The sequence below is a fragment of the Octodon degus genome, unplaced genomic scaffold (genome assembly GCF_000260255.1).
Source record: "Octodon degus isolate 3935 unplaced genomic scaffold, OctDeg1.0 scaffold00019, whole genome shotgun sequence".
Taxonomy (NCBI): Eukaryota; Metazoa; Chordata; class Mammalia; order Rodentia; family Octodontidae; genus Octodon; species Octodon degus.
The window spans coordinates 18,071,015-18,089,118 of NW_004524595.1; the positions used below are offsets into that span (position 1 = coordinate 18,071,015).

The 18,104-nt window shown below is 43.2% G+C and overlaps 1 long non-coding RNA gene and 1 other non-coding gene across 3 annotated transcripts; both read left to right on the forward strand.

The window, feature by feature from the left end:
• Nucleotides 1-11,482: 11,482 nt before the first annotated feature.
• LOC111815643 lies at nt 11,483-12,642 on the forward strand. 2 transcript variants are annotated; one of them, XR_002820314.1, is made up of 3 exons: nt 11,483-11,556; nt 11,837-11,961; nt 12,603-12,642. It is a non-coding gene; the product is annotated as an uncharacterized LOC111815643 (long non-coding RNA). The 2 variants fall into 2 exon arrangements; XR_002820315.1 differs by having other exon boundaries at nt 11,545-11,617.
• Nucleotides 12,217-12,336, forward strand: LOC111815687. The gene has a single exon (XR_002820342.1). It is a non-coding gene; the product is annotated as a small nucleolar RNA SNORA26 (small nucleolar RNA).
• Nucleotides 12,643-18,104: the final 5,462 nt, after the last annotated feature.

The following is an 18,104-nucleotide window of genomic DNA, read 5'->3' on the forward strand; positions in this document are numbered from 1 at the left end:
TTTTTTTTAATTTTAGGGAAGGGTCTACAGGGTGTTCAGAGTCTCACTACTAGATCGGATTCATAGTGATCTATCTGTTTACAGTCTCCTAAGAGCTGGGATTACAGGCATGTGCCACCATGCCCAGTCTCCATTGCTGTCTCAGTGCACTGCAGGGGTGGGGACAGCACCGTAGGCCTGGGGATTGAATCCCTGGCCCCTGCTTGCAGGTACTTTAATCTGCTGAGCTATTTGGCCAGCCCCAAATGGAAGAACTAATGGAGATGTGGTGGCAACTACCATCCCTGTATCCTTCAAGTCCTTGATGGTGGCACTGATCCCTGCAATCCCTCCAGGAATGCAATACTGCTTTTGGTTCACTATTTCACCCGGCAAAGGCAACTCTAATGGCTTCCATTTGACCTTTCCAACCATAATAGCTCTCACATGACAGATTAGGGAACCAATATGAGGATTTTGCCAAGTACTAAGTATATCTATCCCAATTATACATTTGGAACCGGGGAAATGACTACTGGATGGATTCGAGGGCCTGTTGGACCCACTGTAAATCAGACCTTTGGTAAAACTCCACTGGTCACCTGCCCTCCATTGGCCTCTACTCTCAGTGGAGGGCCACTATGATATTTTGGATTCCCTGGAATCAGTGTCAGTTCAGAACTAGTGTATTGTAAAATTAGCAATCTGATTTTATGTGGTAGAGATTCCTAGTGGCTCATAATCAAGCTTCTCCACCTTCACTCCCCAATATGGCTGAGGTCTTCTGTCAAGTTCTGGAAATTATCCAGTCCTATCTCCTTTTGACTGCTGAGACCCTTCTAGTCAATCTCGTCTGCACTTCGCAAGTTCTGTCCACAGCAGAAGGCATATTGTTAAATCTCAGCTTGGTGGCTTAGGCTCTGCTTTCTGCTGCTGGCCCTAAAGAGCAGAAAGTACACTGCACTAGGAATTCAAGAGCTGGAAACCAGTGCACATACCTGTAATATCAGCACTCAGAACATCTTGGGGCAAGTTATTAACCTTGCTGGCTCTCAGTTTCCTCTGTAAAATGGAGATCATACAGTATATATTTCTCAGTCTTGGTAAGAGGATTAAAAGAGACAATGTGCATCAAAACCTTAGAACAATGCCTGCCATGTAATAAAAGGTGCACTAAAAGCTGGCTGTTTGTCTCTCTGCATGACCCAGAGTTTCCTCCTTAACTAAGGAAGCAGAAGAGCTTTCTCTTGCTGAAACACCTTTGACTTCATATTATTTATCTGCATGGGCCTCATCCAGGTACTAGAGAAAGGATCCCCCAGTGTGCACACATAATTATAAATTTTTCTAAAAGACATAAAAGTATGATGTTTTGCACTCTTTTTCTCAAGAAGGATCATCCAAATTGATATCACCAAGTCTGGGTGCATCTGCTATCCAAATCACCTGTATCTAGAGCCACAAATATGTGATAAGGTGGGTGTGGATAGTGGAAGGTTGACAAATGGATTTACACTTATAAATATGAGCATACATGTATAAAAGATCCATCTCAGCTGCTGAGTTCCTCACTTAGATTCACCATTATTGTTCTAAAATACAAGATACACATTTTCTTCTGTTTTATCCTTTTTTTAAAAAAAAAAATGTATTTGGTTGTTGCAGGGTCTCACTATGTAGCTCTGACTCACGGTGATCTCCTGCTTTCAGCCTCCCCAGCACTGAGATTACAGGCATGCGCCAATATGCCTGGACTCTGGCCAGCTCAGCCCACCCTGACGGTGAGGGTGGCACGGCATGTGGAACCGGGGATCAAACCATGGTCCCTGCACTTGCCTAAGCTTGCCTAAAGCACGTAAGCAGGTGCTTTAGTCCACTGAGCTATCTCACCAGCCCCATTTTATCTTTAGAATTTAATTAATTCTGTAAGACAAGATTGTATAATATCCCTAGCTATCTAATAAGAAAAATGCTTCCTTTACCTTGCTGCTTCATCAGATTTCATAATATCCTGTTACTTTTGCAGAGTGGTTGCTGCGCAGACTCCAGAACATGTTTTGGCCCCAGGCTATGCTGTCTCCTGTTCACACTGGCTGCTTTTCATGGCCTTTCTCTACAACCAGCACCCACCAACTGCCACAGCTGAGCTGGTAAGCTCTGTACAAACCGCAACCCTCAGCTCAGCAAGACATATTTTGCCATGAATTTAAAGCAACCTTGCTAGGTTATTGTACCTTTTTTTTTTTTTTTCAGTAAATAAAACTTATAAAAGAAAGACTCATAATAGCCAAATACAAACTTTCATTCTTAGTATAGTGTACTTGTTGCTTAGAGCCAAATACAATGCCATGCACATCACTGAATGCACGCAAATACCTCTCAGGGGCTTCTAATGGTCCAGGCAACCCTCTCAGTAACCTAATGCTCACTCTGGCTCCAGTCATAACTAGGAGGCATAAAGAGAAGTTTATTATCCTTATGTTAAGATCATATGTAAGGGATGGGAGGATAGACACACGACAGAATATGAAAGGCATCATTCCATATCTTTCTTCTGCTTTTAGGTCAGTGTTTCCCAATGCTATGGTTGCTGCTGGTTTTGTTTGTTTTTTGAGATAGGGCCTTGCTATGTAATTCAGGCTGAGTGGGTGATTCTTCTGCCTCAGCTTCCCAAGTACTGGGAATAAAGGTAGGCATCTCCCATCACCCAGCTCCACTGGTTCTTGATGAGTGTTAAAAGTATGTCTTTAACTATGGAAGGGCTGGACTCTGTTTTTCTAAAACACTGTACTTGCAATTACAAATGGGCCTGAATTTAAGATGGGATTATGTCCAAAATAAAAAATTACATTGAAAATATTGACTATTTATTATTTAGTACAGTGTCTATGGGATCTCACTACGTAGATCAGACTCACAGTGATCCTTCTGTTTACAGCCTCCCAAGCATTGCGATTACAGTGTGCCACCATGCCTAGTCTCATCACCGTCTCAGCGCACCCTGGGGGTGGGGTCAGCACAGCAGGCCCGGGGAAGCAGCTCCAGGCCCCTGCATCTGCCTAAGCAGGCACTTTAATCTGCTGAGCTATTTGGCTGGCTGTATTTATTTATTTTTGTTTGCTTTTCACTGGTACCAGAAATTGAACTTAGGACCTTGCTCTTGCCAGGCAGGCATGTGTACCTCTGAACTAAATCCTCTGCTCTTATTTGAGACAGGGTCCTGCTTTGTAGTCCAGGCTGGCCTTGAACTCTCGATAATCCTCTTGCCTCAGCCTCCAGAGTGCTGGGATTACAGGTGTGGGTCACCACACACAGCCAATACTGGTAATTTTACATTCCAGCTTAGCGCAGTCTACCTTAAATATACTCAGAACACTATATTAGCCCAATTAGGCAAAAATCAGATAACATAAACCCTACTTTAGCAAAGCATTGAGTATCTTATGCAATTTATTGTTTACTAAAGGAAAACCAGAATGGTTTCTACTGAATGCAGGCACTTTGCTGCCACTGTAAATTGAAAATCTTGAGTCTAACCTTTGTAAAGGTGGAGACCAACTGTACTTACAAAAGACTAAGGTAGCCTTCATTTTGTTTTCTGTAATGAGAATACTTATATAATGAATGCTCATTGGAAAAAAAAATTAACCCTATTTTAAAAATATTTTAAAAAGACAGAAAATCCCACTATATTGAAAAAGAACTGGGCTGAGATGGTTTGGCAGCCTAAGTATCTGCCTGGCAAGCACAAGGACCCAAGTTTGATCCCTGATCCAAAACAAACAAACAAAAAAAAAACCCTACCATTTTAGTCACCATCTTTTCACATGCACAGAGATCATATATGCATATGTATTATATATATATATATATATATATATATATATATATGTATTATATATATATATATATATAAATTTTACATGTACACACCCTGTATACATGCATGGATTACAGGGTAAATGTGGTTGCATCATACATAAATTCTCTCTCTTACCCTCCTGCTCATCCCTTGCCTTTTACATAACCACATAAACAACACTATGACAGTAAATGCTGGATCTTGAGAAATAAGTAGGTATTAGGAAGCAAAAAAGAGGTGACAGGCGGACCAGACAAGGAGGACAGAGCCTACAAAAGCAAGGAAGTGAAAGATAATTCAGAGCAGGGCTTTTTGAAACTTTTTTTTTTTTTGGCAGAACTGGGGATTGAACTCAGGCCCTTGTGCTTGCCAGGCAAGCACTTCTTCTACTGAGCCATCTCCCCAGCCCCTTCTTAAAACTAAGAAACATACAAGTCACCTGGCAATTTTGTTGAGATTCAGATTCTAAACTTGCAGATAAGGGCTGAGTCCTGAGAGCATGCATGTCCAACGCACTTCCCAGGGAGAAGCGAAGGTATAAGCTTCTGTGCTATTCAACTTAGAATTCAATATAGAATATTCAAGTGACTTTTAGTTCAAATTAGCTAACATCAGCTCTGTAGTGCTAGTCATATCTCAAGTACTCATAAGCCTCATACAGCTACCATAGTGGTCACACAGATATAGGTCATTTCTATCACTACAGAGAGCTGTCTTGGACAGTGCTGCACAGCACTGAGGAAATTGCAGTTAGTTCAATATAAGAAGATCATATAGGTGTGTGGAAATTTGGAGGTAATAGAAATAGAAAGATAGATGGTGGATGGGTAGGATGTTTGTCTTGTTGCTGGTGGCACTGACAGTCCATTTAGGATTTCTAATGGAGATTACAGAAGTGTGGAGGAATATCAGGGCAGGGAATACCTGAGTCTGGGAGGTTGAGTGCAGGCTGCTTCAATGGCCAGCAAGCATATGATAGAACTAGAGCTAGGAGACAAGCAGGGTATGGAGAGCAGGCCCATGGATGGTCAATTAACTGGAAGAAATGACTAAACAGAAGAGGGCGAGAAAGAAGCAGATTGAAAAACAGAGGTAGAAACTGAGGGAGAGGGCCACGGGGAAGGCTCCCCCTAAAGAGGACACTTTGCCTCCCTTGTGATTCACCTTTGCCTTGATACCCCCTCCCCCCATATGTACAGAGCTGCCTAGGAAAATGCTCTACCCTCCCAACTGGTTTTAAGTAATGCAAATGGGTCTAGCTGAGGTGCCTTTGGAGCAATGCCACAGGTCAGTGATGCCCCACCTATGGCTCCCTACTACTAAGCCTGAGCTGGGCTGAGAGAACCCATGCTATCTGCTGGGGCTGAGCCTCCAGAAAGAGGAGGCAACATCCCAGGGCAAGAAGAGCTAGACATCAAAGCTGAAGCAGCTGACCCCAACATTATGCAGAGTCCTCCAAGCTTAGAGGTCACCTGTTATAGGAATCAGTACTCTTTTTGCATACGTGGTGGTGCAGTTGTGCCTCCTACCTAGCCCAGCTCACATCACTCATGAACTTCCACCATTCTCACAGTCACTCAACCGGAGCCACTCCCCTCTTTAGAAATTAATAAAACCTGAGTTTGGCTCTGGCCTTTGTTCTCTCCAGACTTAGGACCCCCTTGGCTCCCACAACTGCAGATAGATCTTTATCTCTTTATTTTATTTGTTTATTGATGTGGGATGCACTGGAAGTGGTAGACTGAAATTTACTCGCAACAGTCCCAGTTATTTTTCCCAGGAATTACAATCACAAACTCCTGCTGGACCACAATGAGGTCCTGAAGGACTTCTACAGAAACGGAGCATTTAGACTGGACTGCTGAGTTGAGAAAATTTTATCATTGTTTTGGTTTTCTGAAATAGCCTTACTCTGTTGCGCAGGCTGGTCTTGAACTCAGAAACTCAGATGATCCTCCTGCTTCAAGGACTAAGAAATGATTATTGCTCAATATAGAGGTCATAAAAGGAATATGTAGGTCTGGAAAAACAGAACAGGGGGCCTGCCCATTAGCTCAGTTGTTTAAGTGTCTGCTTAAACAAAGCAGTCAGGCTCAGGAAGATGTGGTTGATCCCCAGAACTCAGGCCAAACCAGACCTGCCCTGAAGGCATTGTGAGGCTAGGAAAAAAAAAAAGTTTCTGCCATTGGGTTGGGGAGATAGCTCAGTAGAATAATCGCTTTGCCTGGCAAGTGCAATCCCCAGTACCGCAAAAACAAAACAAAAAACAAACAAACAAAAAATAAAGTTAAAAAAAAAAAAAAACAGAACTGTGAAATACAATGATTTAAAAAAAAAAAACAGAACAAACTCCTTTTGGGACAGTTGATTTTGTGGTGTCCCTGGCACATGCAGATGACAGTATCTGGAGGGCTGAGTGTAAGGAGCCTAAAGCTAGAAAGAATGATATAGGGAGAGGTAAACAGGCAGAGCAAGGCCCAGAGTTGGAATTCCAGGCCTGTCACAGGTTGCCTGGTTTGGAAAAGTCACACAGGCTTTCCTAAGCTGTTTATAATCTCTAAAATGGTGACAATGGCATTTTATGTAAAAGGCTAAAAACTACCATTGGCCCATAAATCCTTATTCCATGGTACTCACATTCTTAGCACCGTAATGAAGAATTAGACACATGTGCAAAGTGTGTGGCACTCAGCATATGACTCATTACTGCCAAACTTGGGGAAGTGGTCAACCAGAGTTAACAGTAAGAGCAGGGAGTTGAGAAGAAACGATGCCAGAAGCAGCACTTGAAGGGCAACACAGAGGAAGAGGGGCTGGCACAGGCATTAGAAGAACGCTAGAGAAGAGCAGAGACCAGCCACTCAGAGGCCAGAAAGGAGTGGGCAACTGCGTCAGATGCCACAGAAATTGACTGACTTAGGGGGCATTTCACTTGGTTACTAGGAATCCACTCATGACTTGGTGAGTACTACCTCAGGGAACAAGGAAGAGCTGGGTGTGGTAGTGTACACCTACAATCCCTGCACTTGGGGGGCAGAGGCAGGAGGCTCACAGTGAGTTTGAGGCTAGCCTGGGCTACCTAGTGAGCTTAGGACTGGCCAGAAGTACAGAGCAAAACCCTGTCTTAAAAAGAAAAGAAGGTGCAAGGGCTGGGGGTTTGATCCCCAGGCCTGCTGTTGGCCCTGCCCCCAGGGCATGCTGAGGTGGCCATTGAGACTGGGCATGGTGGCAGGCGCCTGTAATCCCAGCTCTTGGGAGGCTGTAAACAGGCAGATCACTACGAGTCCAGTCTAGTAGTGAGACTCTGAACACCCTGTAGACACTTCCCTAAAAAATACAAACCAAAAAAAAAAAAAAAAAAAGGAAAAGGAAGGAAGGAAGGAATTCCAACTGCATGAGGAGTGAGCGGGCTTAGGTGATGATGAAGATATGTGCTACGCTCTTTTTGGAAGGCTGGCTCAGAACGGGAAGGACAAAGGTGATCTGGGAACTGGGAGACACCTGATGGAAGGAAGGTTTACTCAGGTTCAGAGAGTAGCTAAAAGCCAGAGAGAGGAAGTGAGAAAAGAAAGAGCCAGAAAGAAATATAATTAGCTATGGGATCTTAAGAGATTGGCAGACATAGAATCCAGGGAAATAGATTAATGATGGAGAGATACTGTTTAATTTTTTTATCATTTTAAAAAGTCTTATTTATTGGATACAGGTCTCATATGCAGTTCAGACTCGTAGTGACCTTCCTATCTCAGTCTTCCCAGCACTAGGATTACAGGTGTGTGCCACTGCACATGTAGTACCAGGGATGGAACTTGGGTCCTTGCACTTGCCAGGCAGGCATTTAGACAACCAAGCTATCTCCCCAGTGCCCAAGAGATGCTGTTTATTGAACCAATAGTTTAGTAACTATGAAGATGTTAGATTCCCATCAGGACTGTAAACCTGTCTACTATGCCTTTCTTTTGTATTCCTATTTCTCTTTTTTATGTCTGGAAGATTAAATTAATTTATTTATTTTGGAAGACTAAATTCTTTTAGTAATCATCCAATAATAAATACAACTCATGGAATCCTTTTAAATAGTATTCCAAGCTGTTTGCGTGTGTGTAGGTATTGGGGTTCGAACCCAGGGCCTTCTGCACGTTGTACAAATGCTCTATCTGAATTTAACTCAAAAGCAAACACAAGGGCTGGCCAAATAGCTGAGCGGATTAAAGCACCTGCAAGCAGGCACAGGGGCCAGGGGTTTGAACTTGGGGCTGCTGTGCGGGCCCTGTCCCCAGGGCCCACTGAGACAGCGATTAAGACTGGGCATGGTGGCACACGCCTGTAATCCCAGCTCTTGGGAGGCTATAAACAAGCGATTCACTGAGTCTGATCTAGTAGTGAGACTGTGAACACCCTGTAGACCCTTCCCCAAAATACAAAAAAGAAAACACCACATTTAATTCTAATTAATTATATTTTAAAGTTGGGAAGACATTTCTCTTTTAAGGCAAGGAAATAGTTTTACTACTTTAAAGGAATTAAATTAGCTATCTCTACTTAATTGAGAATTTGACCCAGGGGGCTGAGGCATTTAGGTCTAGGCAGGTTTGTCCTAAATTCAGATTATATACTATACAATTCTTCCATAACCTCTATTTGTACTACTTGATCTGGGGAGAAGATACTTTATAGAACTATAATCAAGCCTTATCAGGTTGCCACTGAATTTTTGAATTAGTGTCCATACTGAGAAGAGTTATTTATCTGTTCTACAAGTCCTTCTTTGCAGCTTGGCTACATTGGTTGCCACAAGAAATAAAGGTAATGAATGTCTCCTCTATTGAAAAGGACAGTAAGAAGAGATTCAGACTAGAGACATGTTTGAAAGACTGAGCTAGAAAGGTAAAGCGTGAGACCTGTGGTGGCAGCTCCTTTGAAGGCTGAAAATGAGGATCACTACGAGTATGAGCTGTGTAGTGAGACCCTGTACCAAATACATTAAAAAAAAAAAGAAAGTGTCAGTAGAAGGGGTTTCCTTCTTTCATTTATTCATTTTTGTTTTTGTATTTTAGAGAAGGGTCTATATGGCATTCAGAGTCTCACTACTAGATCAGACTCATAGTGATCCGCCCGTTTACAGCCTCCCAAGAGCTGGGATTACAGGCGTGCATCACCACGCCCAGTCTCAACTGCCATTTCAGCGTGCCTGCCCCAGTGCAGGGCAGGCTGGCAGTCCTGGGGACTGAACCCCTGGCCCCTGTGCCTGCTTGCAGGTGCTTTAATCTGCTGAGCTATTTGGCCAGCCCCCTATCTGTCTTTAAAAAAACAAACAAATAGCATGTGTGCCATGATGATATAAGGGAAGGAAGTCTCAACCTCTTAGATGTCTGGTACCAGTTTGTGTTCTCTAAAATCAAAGAATGAATTTTAGGAACAGAGGTTAAGAGCAGAATATATTTACTGGGGGAAAGAAAGATTTTGTTTAAAAGAGAGACAGAAGGGGTCCCTAGCAGATTGCCAAGAAACCTGTCTTTCTAGGGATTTTTATACAGCAAATCCACATGAGGTTGGTGCAGTGAAAAAATAGGAAAAAAAAAAAAGTGAAAAAATAGGAAATTGCAAGGTGGGACAAAACTATGGTCCACTAATAAGATTACAAGTATAATTGCTCAAGTAAAATGGACTACATTGGGATTGAATGGGGAAGCAAGTAGCAAGTGGCGCGCAGATACAGAACAGGAGCTCTTCCAGTAGGGGGCTGGGTTAGTGGCTCTCCCTGGCTTTCACAAGGTGCTGCATACCTATTTAGAATATCAATCCCTCATGTTTATTCTTAGGAAGTATGTAGCTGCACTTGTTTTATCTTTTGTCTTGAGGTCTGGCCCACAGCAGGAGGTGCCTGTCTCTCCCACTGTTGCAAGGTATTGGTCTTCTGCATTGGCTCCTTCGAAGGCTTAGCCTATCTGACTATAATACCCTATTTAACTTAGTTGCCTGTAACACTAAGTCCATCACCACTGTTATACAGTGAAAATTCTCTCAGGGCCTCCTGCAAGGTGTGGCTCCAAGCCACTCCCATCTCAAGTCACACAGTGCTGTGTCTTTAAGTTCTATTCACACTTTGGGGTTTTTAAACAGTTCACATACTTTGTTGGGCTACCTTAGGACTCTTGGCAAATTGTTCTTTCTCCCTGTAGATCTCAACCCCCAGCAGAAGCATCTATCTTGATCAAATGTAAGCTAATTTTAATTTCTCTTCAAAAAAACAAAAAAAACAAAAAAAACAAAAAAAAAAAAAAAAAAAAAAAACGAATTCTTTTCCTGCCCTGACCAAAGCCATGAAGTATATAGGGTTTTGAGGGGCTTGCATCCAAACTCCAGAACTTGCTAGCTGCTCAATGACTTCCGGCCAATTGCTTAACATACTTGTTTCTTTAAGGTATAATTTCAGTACTGTCTTAGTCACTTTTCTCCTTGCTGAGACCTGACACCCACAATTTAAAGAAAGTGAGGTTTAATTCTGTTTTCGTTTCAGAAATTTCAGCCCATGCTCAAACACAGAATACACCATAGTGAAGGGTTTGCCACAAGCAAAGCTCTTCCTGCCAGTGGCCAGGAAACAGAAAGGGAATGGAAGAGGCAAATACCCTTTCCCTGCCAAGTCTCAGTAATCCAGCTCCTCAGGCCAAAACCCAGTTCCTAACTGAGTCAGCCATAGCGCCCCATAATCCAATCACCTTCCAAGCATGAGTCTTTCGGGGTCACTTAGATCTAAATTATAACAGGGGTAATAAAAGATATTTTGAAGATTAAATCTAGTAATATACTCAGAGGACTAAAGTGCCTGCTTAGGCAGAGCGCAGGGACCGGGGTTCCATCCCAGACACCATGTATGGTGCTGGCCCCGCAAACGGGGCACCCTGATAAGGTGATTGAAACTGGGAGTGGTTACCTATGCCTATAATACCAGCGCGTGGGAGGCTGAAAATAGGAGCATCACCAAGAGTCCCATCTGTGTAGTGTGACCCTGTACTAACTACATTAAAAAAATAATAAAACAGATGGCAAACAGTGGAAGTGCTCATTTTAGCACATGCTCTGTGTATTTGTTTGCAATTTTAGTGAGTTACCTTGAGAAAAATACTTATCCTGGTCCTCCTCATCCTCTGGTGATTTAATTTGTTGACTCGTTGAACAATGTGATTGAATTAACTCGGAGTTTGAGGAAAGGAGACCGGTCTCTCCAAGTTCAGAAGAGGCCACGTGGGTGATCCTGTAGAACAAGACATGGAGAATGCCATAAAAACGCACTTCCTAGTTTAGCTTTAGAAAAGAGAGTATCTGGGCTAACGCCCAGCCCACGTATAACCGCAGGGCTTCCCCAAGACAGTGCCCGAGAAGCCTGGCTACTAGAAACTGGGGCAGAGCCCCAGGACTGTGCTCCCACAAGGCTCCGGGAAGGGGTCAGCCCCAAACCCTGCCCGGGCGAGGGCCAAGAGGACCTCAGCGGAAGACCTACAACAGCCAATAGCCGGAACTGTCCCGCCTCCGTCCACGAAGCTTTTGGCGATTGGCTACGCGCCCCGCAGCTCTCCTCACTGCCCCGCCCCTGCCCACAGTCTTCACGGGGATTGGCTGCCCGTCCCTTTGGTCTGCCCCCGCCCCGCCCCGCCTTCCTAGTTTCTGCGCTGTGCAGAGGTCTCCGCCCTTTTTGTCCCGGGAGGTTGACGGTGAGCATCTCAAGGTTTTAGTTTCCCACTGAGAGGATCGTCGGACGCCTTGGGGGCCGGGGTAGGGTCTGGGTTCACCCCGTGTCCCCTCGAGCTTTGCCCGCCCGGATCTCTTCTGCTCCTGGCGGCCAGAACGGAGGGGTAGAGCAGTTCTCGGCGGCCTGGGGGGCGGGCGCCAGGCCCGTTCCGGGGCCGCCCGAGACACAGGCGCCGCGCGGGGCCGCCGGAAGTTCCCGGGGCCGGCCAGGCGCGGTGACAAGCTTGCGCTTTACTTCCACAGGGAGGATCCCCACGACATTTTAATGGTTTCCAGGCGGGCGTCTCCATCCCTGAGCAGGGCTGACCTTGGGCCCTGGGATTTGTGTCCGGCACGCGCTGGTCAGCAGCCTGGAATCCCAAGTGCAGGTATGGCCCGGATTTGGGGGCGAGATAAAGCGAGTCAAGCTCCGAGCACGTGGCCAGTGACCACGGAAGGGTTCCCAGGCGTATGGCTTGTGCAGGGGCCCGAAACCGACACTCCGTTGAACCGAAAGGACATTTATGTTCATGGACGCAACCAGCAGAATAGCAGCGTGTTGTGGGTTTTCAGACTTGTTAACGAAACTGTTGAAAGCCTCAGGATTAGCAGAGAATACTTAAAAATCTCAGTCTCCCTTTCCTGTGCCCTTTTAAGGATGACACAGTGCCTTAAGAGGCTAACACAGAAGGGTAAAGGAAGCCTCCATAAAACCCAGAGAAGAGCCTGAAACTCCTCTTTGGATCCTGTCTGGAGTCACAACTGAAGATGTGTTGGTTACACCACTGTGATGTTAGTGCATGATAATACTTAAAAATTAACCCTTGTTTCTGTATCTTCTGGCAAGCACTGTAGGTTGGTCTGGGATAGCTGATGTCTTTATAAGCGGTTTCGAGATCTAAAAATACGGAAGACTAGAGCATGTGTATTTCAGGCTCTTTTAGAAATGCATTGCAACAAACTGAAAAAAATATGCCTCAGTGTTTTCTTATTTAAAAGGTCACTTTAAAATTTTTCATTCTTTTTCTAGGTTGAACACTGCCAGTACAAGTTTTTGAAGCTGGGTGCTCCCGACACCAGTTGCCACTATAGTTGCTACAGGAAAGTGCCTCTGATGAGGTGAGATACCCTTAAGTGTATCTGGTGTGCTTTAAGAAGCAAAAACAAAAAACAGTGAATGTTGGATGGAATTTGGCTATCCAACAAAAAGGTAGGATCTTTCATTCCATAGAAGAGCACATCAAACCTTAGTAACAGTGTGACAAGTTTCAACTTGCCTGGGGCAGTAGTCAGAGCTCCAGTTGAGTGGCATTAATGATGGATCATGAACAACGCATTAACATGAAATTTTGTTTCAAGCTGCAAAAAAGTGCTAAAGAAACACATGAAATGTTAAAATTAGTGTATGGTGATGCTGCAGTAACCAGGAAGACTGTTTACAAGTGGTATGAGCGATTTCGTAAGGGTTGCGAGTATGTCAATGACGAGGAGCGGTCTGGACGTCCTTCCACCTCAAAAACCAGAGAGAATGTCGAAAGAGTGAGTGAAATGATTTGGTCCAACAAGCAGTTGACTATTCGGAAAATTTCTGAGGATCTGAACATCTCATATGGTACCGTACAAAGCATTTTAACGACAGATTTGAACATGAGGCGAGTGAGTCCGAAATGTATGCATCCGCAGCCACGGGAACTGGAGTTAGAGCAGTAATTCAGTGCCTGTGGTGACAGGGCAGTGTGTCCCTTTCATTTAACTCTCCTGAGGTAGGTGTTGTTCTGTTGGTGGCCACCAAGAGATGGTTAGGAGGGAACTGGGGCTCCCAGGCTTCCCACTATGTGAGTCACTGGACACGAGGAACCTCCTAAGGGTAACTTTGTAGCTATGTCAGTAATGTGATGCCTTGACATTTAATGTCTCCTTATAGCAGTAAAAAATACATACATTAGTCCAATTTGGGGGGAGCAAAACCAGAGCTGTTAGGAATATAAGCTCTTGATAATATTTAATTGCATTGAAAATAGTTCCCCCCTTAAAAAAAAAAAAAATCTGCCAGCCTGTCAAATTTTTTTAAATGTATGTGGTATAATTTGTGAAAAGGACTTAAAGGACATGATAGATTAGGCATGTAAGTATCAGAGGTGATAGTTTCATGTCGGAAGAAATGAAAGTGGTAAAGATGCTCCGAGCCCACATTTCTTGTACTCTGTCAGCATGTCCAACGATTGGATTTTTTTTTCGTTAATTTGTATGCCAATTATATATAATGCATTTTCCAAAATTTTTAAATAAAGATACTTTATATTTATTTGTTGTCAATGCTTATTTTTTTAAACTTGATTTATACCCCATATTGTATATATAAAGTCCAGCTTCAAATTCTTGAGGAAATGTTCAGCAAATGTTGCTTGTTATACCTGGTGGGACCAGTGTCCTGGGAAAGCAGTTCACCCTTTGTGACAGGCCCAGCTTGGGAAGGGCTATAAGTATGCAAGAACTCAATAATTAAGGGAGGAACATTTCAGGGAAAGGGAAAATAAAGGCAGTGAACAAGGATGTGTTTAAAGGTTTGTTCCGTTAGGTGTGATACACTAGTCCCAGCACTATTGGCAGAAAGATCACTGCAGGCTAAAGTCCTTCAGGGACTGTAGTATGTCTTGAAAGTTTTATGGGAAAATTCAGTCTGTTAAGATACTCAAACCAACTCTTCAACAGTGCATGAGTGTTTGAATTGACGTATCCTGTTGCAGTTAGAGAAATGTAACATTGTACAGTTACATATATGCTTGCCTAACCGCCCTTCACATTTGTCTTCATTCTTTTTGCGGGTCCTAGGCTATTAGATATAGTTCTGGTTCATGTAGGTTTGTACCTTTTTTTGGTACTGGGAATCAAACTCGGGATCTTAGTCTTGACAGGCAAGTGCTGTGCTGCTAACCTACATCCCCAGCCCCTATACCATATTCTAGGTTCTCTTTATTTCCCTTTTTTTGGGGGGTGGGTACTGGGGATTGAACTCAGGACTTCATACTTGGCAGGCAGGCACTTAGGCTGCTGAGCTATATATATCCCTGGCTAGGTTCTCACTTTGAGGCCTAACTCATTGCTAATACAACTAGTACATCTGGCACTGAATTAAATAGGGTATTTGGATTTTTTTATTTCAGAACTGGGGATTGAACTCAGGACCTTGTGCTTGCTAGGCAAGCGCTTATTCTAAGCTATCTCCCCAGCCCCCAAATAGGATATTTGAATGAGTGCCTTGTATGTCACCTATTCATAGTAGCATAATAAGGGCTTAGTTCCAAATCCAACCCTTCCATGTGATTTTTAGACCAGTTCTTACCTTCAGTTTCTGAAGCATAAATGAGCAGCAAGTGGTCAGTAAATGTTGGTAGTACTTTTTAAATCTTTTTTTTTTTTTTTTTTTCTTGGTGGAACCGGGGATTGAACTCAGACACTTGGGCTTGCCAGACAAGCACTTATTCTACTGAGCCATCTCCCCGGCTTTAAATCATTTTTAAAATCTCTGGTCAGTGTAATTTGGAACAAAGTTAATGTGATAACTAGTTTAAATGTTCATTTAATAAGTAAAGAGGGTATTCAACTGCAGGCCTAGTGCTATTACGAACATACCAGTGAATAAAGTAGGCCAAATGATATGGTTGGCTGCACATTTCAACTGTTCCAGTCACAGAGGAATATAGAACATGACTTTTTTTGTGTGTGGTACTGGGTATTAAACTCCGGACCTTGTGCTTGCCAGGCAGGTGTTTATGCCACTGAGCTATTCTTCCCCAGCCTGAACATTTCCATTACTACAAAGTACTTGGTTTCTTGAGAGTGCTGATTCATTAACAGTCCTCCGGGTAAAGGACCAAAGTTTCCTTAGTGCCAGTTAGCAGTGACAAAACTGACTTGTTACTGAAGGGGGAAAGAAAGGGTATTGGTAGGAAAAAAGGCCTATATGCGGTGTCATAAAGCTAAGTAGGTCAAGTGAGAAAGCCCTAAATTCTGGTAGAACAAGGAGTGTGCAAGATACCAATAATCCATATCAACAATGGTCTATTGAGAATGGGGAGAAAGGATGCCAGTGTTTTTTAGGTATGGTTATGAAAGGTGTAAAACTACAGGATATGTAAAGTTTGATGGAAGGCTCTAGAAAGCTTCAAGAATTGCTGGCTTCACATAATATCTATTGAGCCTAGTAGAGGCTCTTTTCACTGGAGTTACTTGAGCTCAGTGAGACTATAGAGACCCTAGGTCCTGACCCTCCCTATCCCACTACTCAGCTTCAACCAGTGGAGCCCTAGTCATCTTGTTTTTTCCAGAATTTGTAAAAAGTATGGGTAATGCTAAACAGATTGAAGTTCTTTAGCAGGTAAAACAGGAACAGTCTCAATCAGGGAAGAAACTATAGAGGAAGGTTATTTGAGGGTACCTCACTACTGGAACTACAGCTGTTCAGTGTGATAGGCATTAGTAATAAGGCTATTTAGGTGAAATTAAAAATTTAATTGCATTAGCCACATTTCACATGCTCAATAGTTGAGGCTAGGGGCAGCCTAGATATGGGACATTTACATTTCTGCATTTCTACTGGCAATACTGTTAAATGGTACAGTTACGATTGAGGACTTTTTTTTTTTTTTTTTTTAATGGGATTAAACCCGGGCCTTGTCACTGAGCTACATCTCCACCTTTTTCTTTTTATGATACCATGGATCAGACTCAGGATCTTACGCTTGCCAGGCAAGAGCTTAAGCTACTAAACTATCTCACCATCCCTTCACCCATTTTTACTTTTCTATTTTTTAATTTTTTTTTTTATTTTTTGTATTTTTAGGGAAGGATCTACAAGGTGTTCAGGTTCTCAGTGCTAGATCAGACTCCCAAGAGCTGGGATTACAGGTGCACGCCACCACACCCGGTCTCTACTTTCCATTTTTTAAAAAAAATATAAGGTATGGTCTTACTAAATTTTCCAGGGTAGCCTCATTCATACCTGCAGTCTTTCAGCCTTACCCTCCTACAGTGCTATGGTTACAGGCATGTGCCACCTCACATGGCAAGATTAACAGGTTTCACATGGGAAGATGATTGTCCTCGATAGTCCCGGGGACCTTCTTGGAATCACAAGATTGTTAGTGAGAGGTAGAAGTTCCACACACAGAAAGTAGCCATATGAACACAAAGAGATTTGAAGATACTGACCTTTGAAAATTAGAGTGAGTCAGCCAATAGAAACTTCAAAATAAATATGTTCGCCAGAACAGCGCCCAACTTCCTGGGGGAATATGGGCTTGATTTTGTTACTGGGTTTTGGGGTGTTTGAATTTAGAGATGGTTTCTGGTTCTGTCTTTGTCAAGATAAGCACAGATTGTAAAATTTTTACATTTACTGAAGATAGCCATTCTATCAAAACCCTGCTAGAGTTCTAAGAAGTCCTGGTGCAGGGCCTGGGAGTTACTCTACACACATCGCCTGGGATTTTGTAATTAACAAGTCATGCCTGCTTGCCCAGTTTGCTTTAGTCTAGCTTCCTATCTGAGTTTGGGATAGGAAAATGGCATCCGGTGTTGGGAAATGAATTTCAGTTGTTTTAAACCACCAAGGATATGGTAATTTATTGTAGTTATTACAGTGAATTAACAAAAGTTGAAGAGCACAAATACTGCTGGCTTTGGAACCTCACCACACTACACTGCCTCCCACACTTTTTGTTAGTGCCTGATGAGTGGGTGGGAGTAGAACTTATCTCTTAGTCAATTTCTAAGTGTCAGGTTTGGCAGTGAATTTAAAATTGATTTAAATAGACACAGGGCTGTTGTAATATGCTGGGAAAGCGACTGGAGCTGCAGATTTCAGAAACATATATTAAATTCAGAAGACTCCTGGGCAAGTGACTTTCTGTCCAAGTATGGGAAGTGGCTGTACTTATTTGGGGTACCTGCCCCACACTTGTTAAAAATCTCAAGACTACCCAGTAGGACGGGACAACTGCATCCGATTGTTTCCCATACTGTCCTGCCTGCGTTCAAGCTGCTTAGATGCCTCTCAGTCTTACTACTGCTTTTCCTGACCCTCCACTGCAGCAAGCATCTTGGAGTATAGAATTAGAATTAGAATTCTGCTGCCAGAACAAGTTTTTCTTGAGACAGTGTCTCCCTATGTAGTACAGGTTGGTCCTGAACTCACTTCTCAGCTATCTCTTTATAAAAAACAACACAACACATGCCCCATTGATGGTAGATAAATTTCACAAATCCAGCAGTATTTCCTTTCGGCCAGTCTGTCAGCATTCAGACAATAGCTGAGGTGAGCAAATCACTTCTTCATCACACAGTGGTAAGCATGTTATCTCTCTAACATCATAAACTACCTCACTCATTGTGTGGTCTCGTGTGCTGAGCACCTTCAGTTTGATTCATGGGATAGATACCTCCATATAACAACCAGGGCTTTTATTACTGAAAACAGTTTAAGCTACAGAACACCATGAGGCTCACTGCAGCGTATTGTACCAACGATCTT